Below are 13,531 nucleotides of genomic sequence, written 5' to 3'. Positions count from 1 at the left end.
TTCTGATTAAGATATAAAGTTTTATGTCTCAACCATCAGGTGTTATTCTATAATGTTTAGGTGCAAATTTATTTATCAAAACACCGAGACACGACACTGAATGTGAGATCTGCTGTGCCGTATCACACCAGAAAAAAATGCTTCCAGGTAACAACATCGTAGCAATCTCTCCCTTTTCTCCTTTGACAAAATGTTGTTTTTCGTCTTTTTTTCTCAAACAGGAAATGCTGGAAAAGGTGCGTATCTGCCGAGAGTACAGAGGCACGTGCTGCTACTGTACCAAAACAAACAGGATAAATCTCACCAGCAGAGGCACTGGAGCGGAGACAGAGCTGACAACAGCCGCGGGGCCCCAGCAACTACACTCCAGCTAATCAAGCAGGCTTTTGAGAAAAAATACAAAAAACATGTCACTTTTATCCTGGCGAACAGCGGAGGGCAGCTCAAGTCTAGGAAGCAGGTTGCATTCCAAATAAATGAAAGAGAAAACATGCACTTTTCCTGGATGCTGAAACAGAATAGAGCTATTGCAGGAGTCGTACACACCGCAATTCACCGGTTCATTGTTTACAGCAAGTTATCCCAGGTAAAGATCAGGCAAAAGGCACTTCACCAACCAACTCTGTTACAGTCTGTGTGGAATAATTAGACAATTCGATTTACGATCACTTCTCATTCAAATCAAGTCTGGTTTTAGAAAATCAAGAGGTGTTTAAAGGAACTGGATGTAAGATTTTGAATTTAAATTATCATCACATTGTTGTTATTCTCAACTAACCTAATCAAAAAACATACCTGGACTTGTTTTGTTTCATTCACACATGTTTGAGCAACCCTTTATTATTAGTCTATCTACACCTCTTAAGCTCAAAATGCTCCGTTTCATCTTGTGATGTCATGAAGTGGAAGTTAACAGCTGCCTTTTACTTTTTGTTTCGCAGAGATCGGCAGATTCAGGGCTGAAATGATCCAAATGATTCTAGTGAAGGTGTATATAATTTATAAACACATTGGAGCACTTCCTGTATTCCCACATGACAAGTAGAGGTGTGCAAAAATATCAAAATATCAATATATTTTATAGTTTAAAGTGATGATACAGTATCGATATCGTGGGCTGCTGTATTTATATATCGTCAAGAGTATTTTTAGGTATATTTTGTGGAATTATTTTGTTACAGCGCTATAGTTTTTCTGCTTGTTTTAGGAAGAAAACTTGTTTATGCAGCACATTTGACATTTTGACTGCTTTGAGGATTAAAATGAGTTTCATATGAACTTTGCACAAGAAGTGGTTTAACAAAGCAGGTGGGACCAAGTCATTGTTTTGCAAGTCTCAAGTAAGTCTTTGACCTCAAGTCTGAGTCAAGTCCCAAGTCAAAGACAAGCAAGTCCAAGTCGAGTTTCGAGTCACTGGCCCATAAGTCCAAGTCCAGTCCAAGTCGTCTGCTTTGAGCTTCAAATCATTTCAATTTTTTAAACCAAATGACCAAATATAGCTTAGATTGTTGCTATTTATATGAATTTTAAACTAAATTGTACTTAAAAAGTCATGGTATATTTATATATGAGAATATGAGTTGTAGAAATGTACATTTTTTTCTTTTTAAATGTCTTGACAAGATCTTAGTGTGAATAATTAAGATTTAAAAGAGCTAAATGACAGTTACTTTGTCATGAAGGATCATTTTCTACGTAGCTTTACTGTATTTTTCTGTATATTACTGTATTGTACTGTATATTACTGTAGTATATTTGAGGATACCACATCACAGTACTTCAAATACATCCAAAGTAACAAACAGAAAAGTGGGAGGGACATGGTCCAAAAAACATATGTTTTTAGGAGAAGCATCAAGTCTTCTCAAGTCACTGTCTGAGTCAAATCCCAAGTCAGTGACCTTCAAGTCCAAGTCGAATCCGAAGTATTAGTCTATTTTATCAAGTCCTAAAAATAGTCACTCAAGTCGTGACTACCTGCAAGTCCACACCTCTTTTTTGTGTTTTGGTATCACGGCCATGATTTAGCCATAATTTTTTATTGAACAGTATCGAATCGTTTTGAAATATATTGTATCGAATTGAAAGTGCACTGTATCAAGATATGTATCGTATCGTGGCCTATGTATCGAAGTATGTATCGTATTGGTAACTTCTTAATGATGCCCAGCCCTAATGACAAGGTGGAGGGGTTTCAGTTTGAGAGAAGAACTCAGCCTAAATATGCAGGATTTAATGTTATTTTGTTTAATGACTCATTTGACAGGGACAGAGCGTATTAATGAACATCTTTAATTACAGTGTAAATATGCCAAATTATAGCAAAAATCTGTTGCCTCTAAAACGGCGACACAGAAAACAATCCAAAAATATAAAGAGAGATAACACAGAACAGTAAAAAGCCACATTAAAAGTGTTCACAGACTTGGTTTTCCTTCATCCACAGTTGAAGGTGCTGTCTGAACGTAAACAGGGACGGACTTTCTCCTATTGTCAGGGAAAGACTTTCAGTAATTAGTCCTTTGAGAGACAGCACAGTCTGTTTAAATGTGGTGCATCTGCGCGGTACCTCACGACCCAAAAACACCCCAAGACTCCTTCTAATCTGGGTGACTGCAGTTGGTGTTTGACTTGAATACGACAAGAACTGAATCAATTTTGAACACACTCCCTCATTGTTTACAGCAAGTCACACGAGGTAAAGATCAAGCTCCTCGTTTTGTTCTATGGCGTTTCCTTATACGGGTTTGTCTTCTGAATGTATTTACGTGGACATTGAATGGCAGCCAATTAACAGCGACTGCGCACGACCTTGAGAAACAAAACACACTTCAGCAACCAGTTCTCGTCTTTGTGCGTACAGCAGTGAAAACATCAGACACAAAGGGTTATGGAATTGTATGAATACTTAAATGTACGGTCTTCATTCTATTTTTACCCAGGCTATTCTGTTCCATCTGCCTATAGATCAAAGCATTGTGATTCTGAATCTTTATGACACCCTATTATGTAAAAATGAGCCTTCAAAACAAAAGACAACTAAAGCGAACCGAACGTAGCTCTCGTAATTATCAGTATAGACGCGCATACGGGTTGTATTGAAGCAAGCGAAACAAAGCCGCGTTCTGAATGTATATAATGTTGCTTATGTAAAGTCAAATCGTCTGGCTCGGTGGTTTTGAGATGCCGCGGTGCGTTCATGGTCACGGATGAGCGAATCGCGAAACTAGAAAATGACGTTTATTTTCGGGAAGCGAAGGTGTCTAATTCAGATCTGTGCTTTCAGCTGAATGGCTTTAAACAATGTTGCCTTTTATTTTAACATAAGAAAGAGATATTTTTACTATGAACCAGAAATGCCTTTTGCAATGTGCGCGGTGTGATGTGACAGAAAGCTAAAATTGGTATCCCAGCACTAAGGGATTGTCGCATTCTTGCATTCTTGTTTCCAGATAATATATTAATTGTCATTGCTCAGATTTGGTTGACAGTTTGGTGCTCACGGAAACAATCCATCATACCAAGAAACAAAATCTAAAAGAAAGAAAAAAAAGCATCTGCGTGCTTTAAAGCGAGGTACACTGGGAAGAACAGAACTGATCAGATGCAAGGATTTCGATAAGATTTTTGTCAGTTGTTCAAAAAGGAAAATTAATTTGAAAATGCACACAGAGTGAACTGTCAAGTATTTCTAAGTTATTTTTTGATCTGTTTTAGGCTATGTTCAGGGCTTAATGCTCTATTCGGATTTTTTGGTGAAATCCGATTTTTTTTGCAAGGTCGTTCACATTTCCAATTAAATGCGACTTGTATGTGATCTCCAGTGTGAACTTTAAAAGCCCCAAAAGTGTTCCACGTGTGCACTAGAGGACACGACAACGTCACACGCAGCGAGTGTGCTCGGTGTTTACAGAAGTAGCCTAAACATGAGCGCCTGGCCATTATTAAAGTTGCTCATACTGGAGCCAGAACATGTACGGGTTATTTGTTTTAAGGAGGAGATTGAGAAGGAGAAGGACGAGGTTTTGGGTCATGGCGTTTTGTGGGGCAGTGGCAGCGACATCCGTAGAAAGGAACGTGTGGGTGCAGAGTCGCAGCCAAGAGTGCTGGGATTGTTATGTGCTTAGCTGCTTCACTGGCATGGAGTTCATACACAATTTTCATATGACGAGAAGAACGTTTGTGTACATTTCTGAGCGTTATGATTGTGGCTTTCTTCCAGTTTCCACCTACGTCAGCACAGAATAGTGATGTTTGTCGCTTGTTGATTACATGTAGGTGGGATGAATGCGACCTGGCCGTTCAGATTGAAGTCACATGTCAAAAGATACAGTATGTATCGGTTTTAGGAGCACATATTCAAGTCTTCAAATGGATCTGTGTCATTCAAACATTATTATAAGATCAGATACAGGTCACATAGGAGTGAAAAAATTGTATTTGGGTCACTTCAGGCTGCAGTCTGAACAGAGCCATAATGTTGTTTCCATGTCAAAAACATTCCTGGAGTTGTTTTTTTATTTCATTCGTACATGTTTAACACACAAACCCTGCATATTTTGGCTGAGTTCTTCTCTTTAACTAAAAACACTCTGTTCCATCTTATGAAGTGATGTGGTAATACAGGAAGTGCTCCGTACACCTTCATTCATTCACTTGGATGATTTCAGCCCTGCAATTGTCCATCTTTACTGAACTAAAGATAAAAGGAGCTGCTAAATCTATCACTACATGACATCATAAGGTGGAACAGAGCATTTTGAGCTTTGGAGACTAATAAAAAAGGATTACTCGAACATGCGTGAATGAAACACAACACAACTCCAGATATGTTTTGATGAGGTAACAACATCCCAACATGACTAAATGCTCACAAGAGTCAATTTTTAAAAACATATAGGAGCTAATGTTTAATCTCACAAGCAAAATTGAATCTCAGAAAATGTATTCCATTCAGTTTCTACATTTTACTTAAAATATCTTGACAATGAGGCAAAAATCTCTCTTAATTTTAACACTTTTCATCACAGTCCCTCCAATCATTGCCCTTGTTCAAACTCACAATAGCGCTATATCATATTAAAGGCCACTGTGATTGTCATTTTGATTTTATTGTTGCATTATTAATGAACACTGATTACCGGGCTCATCAGTGCACTATACCTCAGTTTTCACCTTCCTTTTTTCTCATCATGTTCAAAATTATTCCATTCTTGTCACTTGAAATTCCATCGGCAACTACAATCACACCACCACCTTGAAGTCTCCCTTAGACTTAGACAAACTTTATTGACTCAGTAGCTCACACGTCACAAAATAATATATAACAAAGAAAATCAAAGTCAAATAAGGCATAATTAATAATATCAATGTATATGTACAAGTAAAATATAGAAATATAGTAATACAAATATGACTATCTGACACCATGACTTCCTATATTTAGCTTTTGCACACTATTATAATTTTCTGAGACACAAAATTTGGGGTTTTGATTATCTGCAAGCTGTAATAATCATTTAAATGTCAAGAAAAGGGCTTGAAAGCTTCACTTGATGTGCCATGAGTCTATATAATATATGGGTTTGAAAATATGGAGCTTTTTCATGATATTCTAGTTTTTTTTTGAGAGAGACTAGTATACACAAGAGGTCGTAAGGGGAAAAACAGTGCAAAGATGAAACAGTGATTGATGTGACATAGGTTATCTGTTACATAAGGGTGAGTTGTTGTACAGATGTATGGAGAAATGTATGAATGTAGTCGTGTATCTCTCACTGTTGGAGCAGAGCTGTATAGGAGCATGTTTGAGAATGAGCTCCTCTGTTCCTGTTGTTTCAAATGTATATAGACAACTGAAATGAATAACTAGTATAGGCTGATTATCAGTGTTAGGAAGGTGACTTTTAAAATGTATTCCCTTACAGATTACAGATTACATGCACCAAAATGTAGTTTGTAACGTAATCCATTAAATTACTTAAGGTGAGTAATGTAATTTGAATATTTTGGATTACTTGATTTGCTGTAGAGAAGCAAAGACTAGGACATCTTAACATAAGATGTTTTGTCTGATAAAAGAAAATAAAAAGACGAGACTTTACTTAACCATATTAAAAATGTTTTTGATAGAAGAGGAGGAGACACGTCCGCACAGCATGGTTTAGTCCTGGTTTAGTCCTGTTAAATCCTGTTTTAGTCCTGTTTTAGTCCTGGTTTAGTCCTGTTAAATCCTGTTTTAGTCCTGGTTTAGTCTTGGTTTTAATCCTGGTTTTAATCCTGGATATAGTCCTGTTTTAGTCCTGGTTTAGTCCTGGTTTAGTCCTTGTTTAGTCCTGGTTTAAAGGGTTGTATGGAGGATTTTTTTTTAGTTTTTTTTGTTTCAAATTGTCAATGATAGCATTATAGAGGTGCAGTAGCCTTGTAATTATGATGACCAAAAAAAGAGAATAAAAATTCATCAACTCTGGACGTGGTGGGGCTAAACATTTGCCAATAGATAACGACATTGCCTCGTTATCTGTTAGCTGACAGGCTGTCAATCAATCTCCCTACGTTTCTAGCATAACTGACTTGCCTGCGCGCCGCCGGTACGTGGTTTACGTACGCCTGTCACGCAGTCCACAGACGCAAGCCGCACAGACGCTGTTTACTCCACCAATGCAACACAGTTCTTAGCGGCTTTTTTTGACCTATATCTTCCTCGCAGTTAGCACAAAGTTTGTTGCAATGGCGACAAGAATCTAGGAGCAGTTAGCCGCAAAAGAAAGTCCGTTTTTGAGGTCGCTGAAAGAAGAAGACAAGGGGAAAAGCAGCAAAGCCAAACTAAGGTGATTCTTGTAGATTCATTCCAGCGATGGCGCGACTGAAGCAGACGCAGGGTCTAAAGACTGACGCATTGGTCGCCAAATTACTCCTGGACAGGTCAACTTCTGCTTATTATGAAAACGTACTTTATTTCCAAGAGCTGGACAAACGTTTTTCAGGACACAAAAGCGATATCCTATGTCTGAAAACGTAATTTTCAAGGCAAAGAAAGAGTCCGCTTGCTGCTGCGTGTTGTAGCTAGTTCATTCGCACTGAATCTCCGCGCAATCTTCTCTGCTCCCCTTTCCTGCTCCTGTCCCCGCTGCCCGTTCCGCTCTTCCCCCTGCTCCTCACTTCTCCGGGCACGGAATCTCCGCGCACCGCTCCCCTCTCCCCTCTCCTCTCTCCTCTCCCTGCTCCACTCTTCTCCCTGCTCCTCACTTCTCGTCCGCGAACGAAATGTCCGCGCCCCCGCTCCCCCCGCTCCTCACTTCTCCGTCTTGCCTAACCAACACTGTAGTTAGTTGTTTACAAGTCATGTGCAGTGCACCGGCTGTAAACAAACCTGTTTCTGGCGTAAGAGGAGGTGGGAGGAAGGCGTTTCTACGTAGGGAGCTGTAGGGGAGGGGGGGTGGTTTCACGCATGCGCAACATTTGAAAAAGGACAAACAGTCGCTGGATTTCTCGTTCCTTGGAAAATCCTCTATACAACGTTTAAGTCCTGGTTTTAGTCCTGGTTTTAGTTCTGGTTTAGACCTGGTTTAGATCTAGTTTAGACCTGGTTTAGTTTCCGGTAATGAGTGGAATTACCGAAAAAAAAAAGAAAAAAAAAAGGGGGGGGAGGGGTATAGCCCAAAATGTGAAAACAGGAAAATACCACCGTTTAATACACTTATTTCAACAAAGTAACTGTAATCCAATTACCACTCACTGAAACAGTAACTGTAACTGAATACAGTTACTCATAATTTGTACTCTGATTACGTAACTCTGGTACATGTAATCTGTTACTCCCCAACACTGCTGATTATGTCTCCTCTCAGGGATTTCATAAATCAGTTTTTGAGCTTGGATTGGCACTGAGAAGTAAGCAGATAGGAGAACGTTGTAATTACTGGCCGTTGCTGCCTAGACTCTGATTTTCGTCGCTCTCATTTGTAGCTAATAAGTTCAAGGAGAATAGCTTATTACAATTAATCCAAACCACTAAAGACGTCTTAATTATCTAAAATGGAAAATGGATTGTAATTTGAGGGAATGAAGGGAATTTACTTTATCAAATTATTTCATGCATTCCTGTACCCATTTTTCCACATATTTGAGTAAAATTTGTACAGATATATTGCACTAGCCTGATTCATCAGCCGGTTTCACTTCGTGGAAACCATCTGCCCTCACAGCATTAGAATTCGTTCACTCGACAGTAGGTGGGTACTTTTTTTATTTAACCAATCACTGCTGTTTGGTCGTGACATACTGTATATGCTAAATGGTATATTAAGCTTTTCCCAAATCCCGAAGGAAGAAGGGCAATAACGCCTTTCCCCTTGATAAAATTCACCAAACATTTTCTTTGTTCCGGCTTTAAATCCTCGATCTCGAGAATCGTTGCCAACACAGAATGTATGGCTCTTCGCTGATTGGCTGGTGCCTGAACTCGCACTTCCAGGGTTCTTGCAAACTGTTTAGTGTATTCCAATTCATGACCTAGTCACTGGAGAGAAATGAAACTGAGCGGAGGCACTAGCCCTTCTAATATTGCACCTTTTGAGACGATAAAGGGGTGGGATTACAGGGGTGGGAGTTTTCCTCTTCCCACTTCTTCCTTTTGAGGTCAAATAAGAAAAAAAACAAAAAAAATTTAATATATATGTGAAATGTACTTAAAGTGTAGTAGATACCTCTATACTTCTTGCGTTCATTAATCTGCTCGAAATAAATCAATAAATGAAATAAAAAAAATAAGACGACTGTGATAATCAGGAAGTGCGCTGTTACCATGCTAATTGTTGCTTATAAACTCTGGGAATAGTGTGTGTGATGAGAATGCTTTTCCAATTTTTGTCCACGGACGCAAAGGTTAGCAGTTCGAATCCCACATAAAAAAACATCATTGGTTGGTTGGTTGGTCGGATCCACTGACCCACAGGTTGATGGTGTGATTCCAGCTCTCACAGATGAATGCTGTCATTGTGTTCTTGGGCAAGACACTTAATCCATCTCTGTGTGTCAGTGGGTGAGGTTGAAGAAGAAAAGTGATACATCAAAATGTTTCGATTTGCCATGGCATACAGGAGAACTATTTGTGTTTTTCACATTTTAAGAGAGTAAAAATCAGGTAGAGCACCTTTAATTAGACCGTGGCAAATGTGCGTGCAGTCATGTTAGCAGTGAGTGACATAATATTAGGTACAGTTGATATGTAGGCCAGTTTGGAGCTTGTTTTGTGTGCGGAGGCTAGAGTCTGTTTGTACTTAGGTTGCATGCCTGTGTTACATGCGAGCTGTCATTTTACATTTGCCCCACTTTTATGGGTAAATGAGAAAAAAATGTTACAAATAACTCCAGTCTGTTCTACTGCCAGGGCCGAGGGGAGAGAAAGTACCACAATCCACATGCTGCGTTGCAAGGGAAATTTAGCAACCAAGTCCATTTTTTCTGCAAAATACCAAAGGTTTTAAATGAAATCAACTTATTAAGAAAGGAATTTTAGGTCAGATTTTAGTCTTGTTTTCTTGTACTCTCTGACGCTAAGTTTCTGAAGTTTCAAAATGCAATATACATAAATGTTGTCCTCTCATCTGTGTAAACTTTTCAAGGTGTTTGACTTTTAAATGCGAAAAACAGAACTATTTTGCTTTGAACAATTTGAAGTGGTACAAGCATTTAGTAACCACAATTAGTTTCTAAGCATTTTTCACAGCTCTCAGAGACCAGCGTTTTGCCACGAATACAAATACATAAAAATAAAAAACTAGCATGCTAACACACACTTCCTGATAATGGGACAATAATATGCGTTGTAATTAGATAAACACAGGGCACACCAGACTTATACTGTGTAAAGGCTACCACACACTTTTCCCAATTTAGGCTGTAATTTACTTCTTCCCGAGTTTCAGTAGGTGACTTTGTGTGTTGTCAGTGCGACTCCGAGCCGCTCCTGCATATGACAACCACCAAACATCAGCAACGCCACGGGAGCAGCCAATAAAACATGATCGTCAGGGGAAGACAAAGAGACGGACACAGAGGCGCAAGTGCAACAACTCATCCACATTATCCATAGAATGTTTCCTCCGCAAATAATGACATCCAGTCCACAAAACAGCGATGTTAATCCAGTTTGAGGTGTTCTATAAAAGTAAAAAGGCGAGAGTAGTTCCCCGCGCGTGTCTGTTTACATCCACACAGCGCACGGATCGAGGTGAAGATGCAGATTAGTGATAGTGACTCTACTTCCTGTGGACTTTACTGACAAACTTCTATGCATTAAAAATCATGTATCTGAAATATTGCACCATTTTCACAAATAACACAGTATTGTTTTGCATCTAGAAGCGCAGCGCTCTGATCTTTTAAACACTTTAGAGTCTCAAAGCGAGTGGTTTTACTGTAGACAGGAAACAGCTGACGCGAGGTGCGCTCACAACTGTATATCCTGTGGTCCTCAGACATATCCCCCTGCAGTCTTTGTGATCGGAGATTTAAAATCTCTTAAGATTCACCTCGTGTCTGTGGTGTGAGCTTTTTGTCGCACATTTAAAAATCTAAAAATCTTGTACTGTGTGGCAGTCTTAAGTAGGTCAAATAATCTGTACTAGGGCAAAAATAAATAAAAAATACAGAAGTACAGGGCCTTAAATTCCAATCATAGACCGTAGAAATAAATTAAAAGAGAAGGAATCTGTTTCGAACCTCTTTTGAAGCCATTTTGAATGGATTTCAATTTATTTCATTTATTCCTTTATTGAAATCACGTTTTGACCACCGTAACTGTATCAGGTGTATTTCTCTGGTTTCAGGGACTTTTCAAACTTTTGTCCGAAGCCAAAATGAAAGGATTTATCTGGGTCAAGGGCCAAACTTAAGAGTGTATTTTTAAAAAGAAAGGCTTGATTAAACACACAAAAATGAAAAACAAACAAAAAAACAACAACTTTTTGCTCTTCTCTTATTATCCCTGAAGTGCTTTGACCCAGAATGATTGTTTCAATGCTTTAACTACTATGCAATTAAATACATAATCACCAGAGATCCCAGCCAACTGACACAAACCAACACTTGACTATCTTGTGAAAGTCAATGAGAAGCAATTAAACAAAGCGCTTCGAGAGTGTCCGTAATTATACTTCCCAAATCTACTTACCTCACTTATGCGCTGTTCAAAAGAGCTGTGTGTTGGAAAAGGTCAACAGGGGAATTAGAAGCACCTACCCAGAATGCACCAGTGACACCTCAAGGTAAGTGCAGAACAAGCATCTGTGAAGCGATCCCACCTGTTATGCAGCGTTATGTATTTTCACGTCCCTCCAAATTGCTTCCTGCGTGTTGTCCTTGGGATAAAAGACGCAATAATGATTTGTACATAACCATTAAAAAATAATCGCCAATGGGCTGGGGAAAGGACATAGAGCTGTGGGAATAACAGGCAGTGAAAGAAATAAAAATAAAAAATCTGACAAGTTGAAGTAAGACCGAAGTTGGGAGGGACTCGCTAAAAGTTTGACATTTAGTCCGGGAGTGAAAATGAATATTCTATTGCAACCATGGTGACCTATTTTTAAGCAGTGTTTTATATTCACCTGTGTTGCCAAAGTCTAAAAAGTCACCCTTTTTTGACAAAACAAAGCATAATTTAGATTCAAAATTCTAACAAAAACACACCCAAGTATTGAACACAGTTATGCCAAACAAGAGCCTTGTCACATTAGTGGCAATGTTTGCAAATGTTGATTTTTATTTTTGTTTTTTTTTCCACAATCAGATTAAAATTGGGGGTTCAAGGTTAGGTTTTTGGAACTGATCATTTGTTTAAAGTTAAGGCTTTGGGGCAGGGTTGCTAACTGGATCTTGGCAAAGCTGAGTTGTATTTTTTTTTAAAGACAAAATGAATTATGAGTAGGCTAAAAGTATAGGTTAACTCAATGGTTCCCAACCTTTTTTGTGCCACAGACCAGTTTTCTGTCTGACAATATTTCATGGACTGGGAGGGCACTCTTTTTGGGACAATAACAACAATCACAGACCGGCAGCGTATAGTTGGAGGTGTGGTCCATCCATGTGGCTTACCCGAGAAGACGAAGCATACGGGAGGAGACTTGACAGCGCGGCATGGCTTAGTCCTGGTTTAGTCCTGTGTTAGATCGGGTTTAGACCTGATTTTAGTCCTGGTTTTAGTTCTGGTTTAGAAGTGTTGGAAACACGGGAGGAGGCACGATCCACACGCCGTATGGGAGGGGGGGTTTGCGCTTTCACAGCCCTGTACCAAACAACCCACAGCCCGGTGCCAGTCCACAGCCCGGGGATGGGGACCCTGAGGTTAACTGTATTTAAGGGCTTATAATATGCACATTTTCGATCCATGTTATAATGTTTCCTCATCCCAAACATGCTGGAGTTGTTTTGTTTCATTCACACATATTTAACTCACAAACCCTGCATATTTAGGCTGAGTTCTTCTCTCAAACAGAAAACACTTCACTAGAACCATTTGGATGATTTCAGCCCTGAAATTGCCAATCTCTACTAAACAAGAGGTAAAAGACCGCTTCGTGACATCACAAGGTGGAACATTTTGAGCTTTGGAGATGTAGACCGACTACTCAAACATGTGTGAATGAAACAACACAACTCCAGGTCTGTTTTTGAGGAGGTACCAACATTACAACATGACTTAAAGCTCACAAGAGTCAATTTTACGTAATATAGGACCTTTAATAGATCACAATAATACTATTAATGCACTATTAATGTAGCGGGACCCCAGTATTTTCTGTAATTACTTCAGCCGATTATGTAATGAACACTCTCTCAGTGGAAGATAGAGCTCACAGCAGTGTGCTAAGATAAGCCCCGCCCCTGAGCGAAACGCAGAACTTTTAGGAAGTCCCGAAGTCAGTAACTTAATCGGGGCCATGTTTTGTAGGTCTCAGCCTTTGGTCTACACAGCGTCAGTATCTTCATCACTAAACGACTACATTATAAAAACACTGAACATCTCTCCACCCAAATCCTTCAATCTCCCCGGGCTCCCCAACACAAATTAAACAATGTTCAAATTTAGCCTGGCCGGTCAACTAAAGCTTTTAACTTTCTTTTTAGGTGCGAGCTTAAAGTAACAAACCCGCCGTAAAAATAAAAAATACGGTTTGTACGAGGAGATGAAAGACAAACTTTGGAACATCTGGTGCGCAGACGCTGGCAGGTCTTGGGTAAACAACGTGTCCTTATATGGGCGTGCGCCTACCCTCCGCAGGATCGCAGTTCTGATGTGGAACACCTTCAAAGGATCCGGGGGCCGCCACATCTTGTTTCAATTTCTCCTCTCGCTAGCAGACATGGCCTTAATATACTCCCACAAAGAGCAGGCTACGAGCGCGCTACCACAGAGCTGATAAGGCTGTGCGGACATTGTTTGATTCTAAAAACTTTCGGGAATTTGTTGACCTTCAGGTATTTGGAAATTTACGGTATTCACCTTTGAACTTGGAGCCAATTTGGG

The sequence above is a fragment of the Boleophthalmus pectinirostris genome, unplaced genomic scaffold, assembly GCF_026225935.1.
Source record: "Boleophthalmus pectinirostris isolate CB_2022bp ecotype Guang Dong unplaced genomic scaffold, ASM2622593v1 HiC_scaffold_16, whole genome shotgun sequence".
Classification (NCBI taxonomy): domain Eukaryota; kingdom Metazoa; phylum Chordata; class Actinopteri; order Gobiiformes; family Gobiidae; genus Boleophthalmus; species Boleophthalmus pectinirostris.
This window is presented reverse-complemented; position numbering follows the sequence as displayed.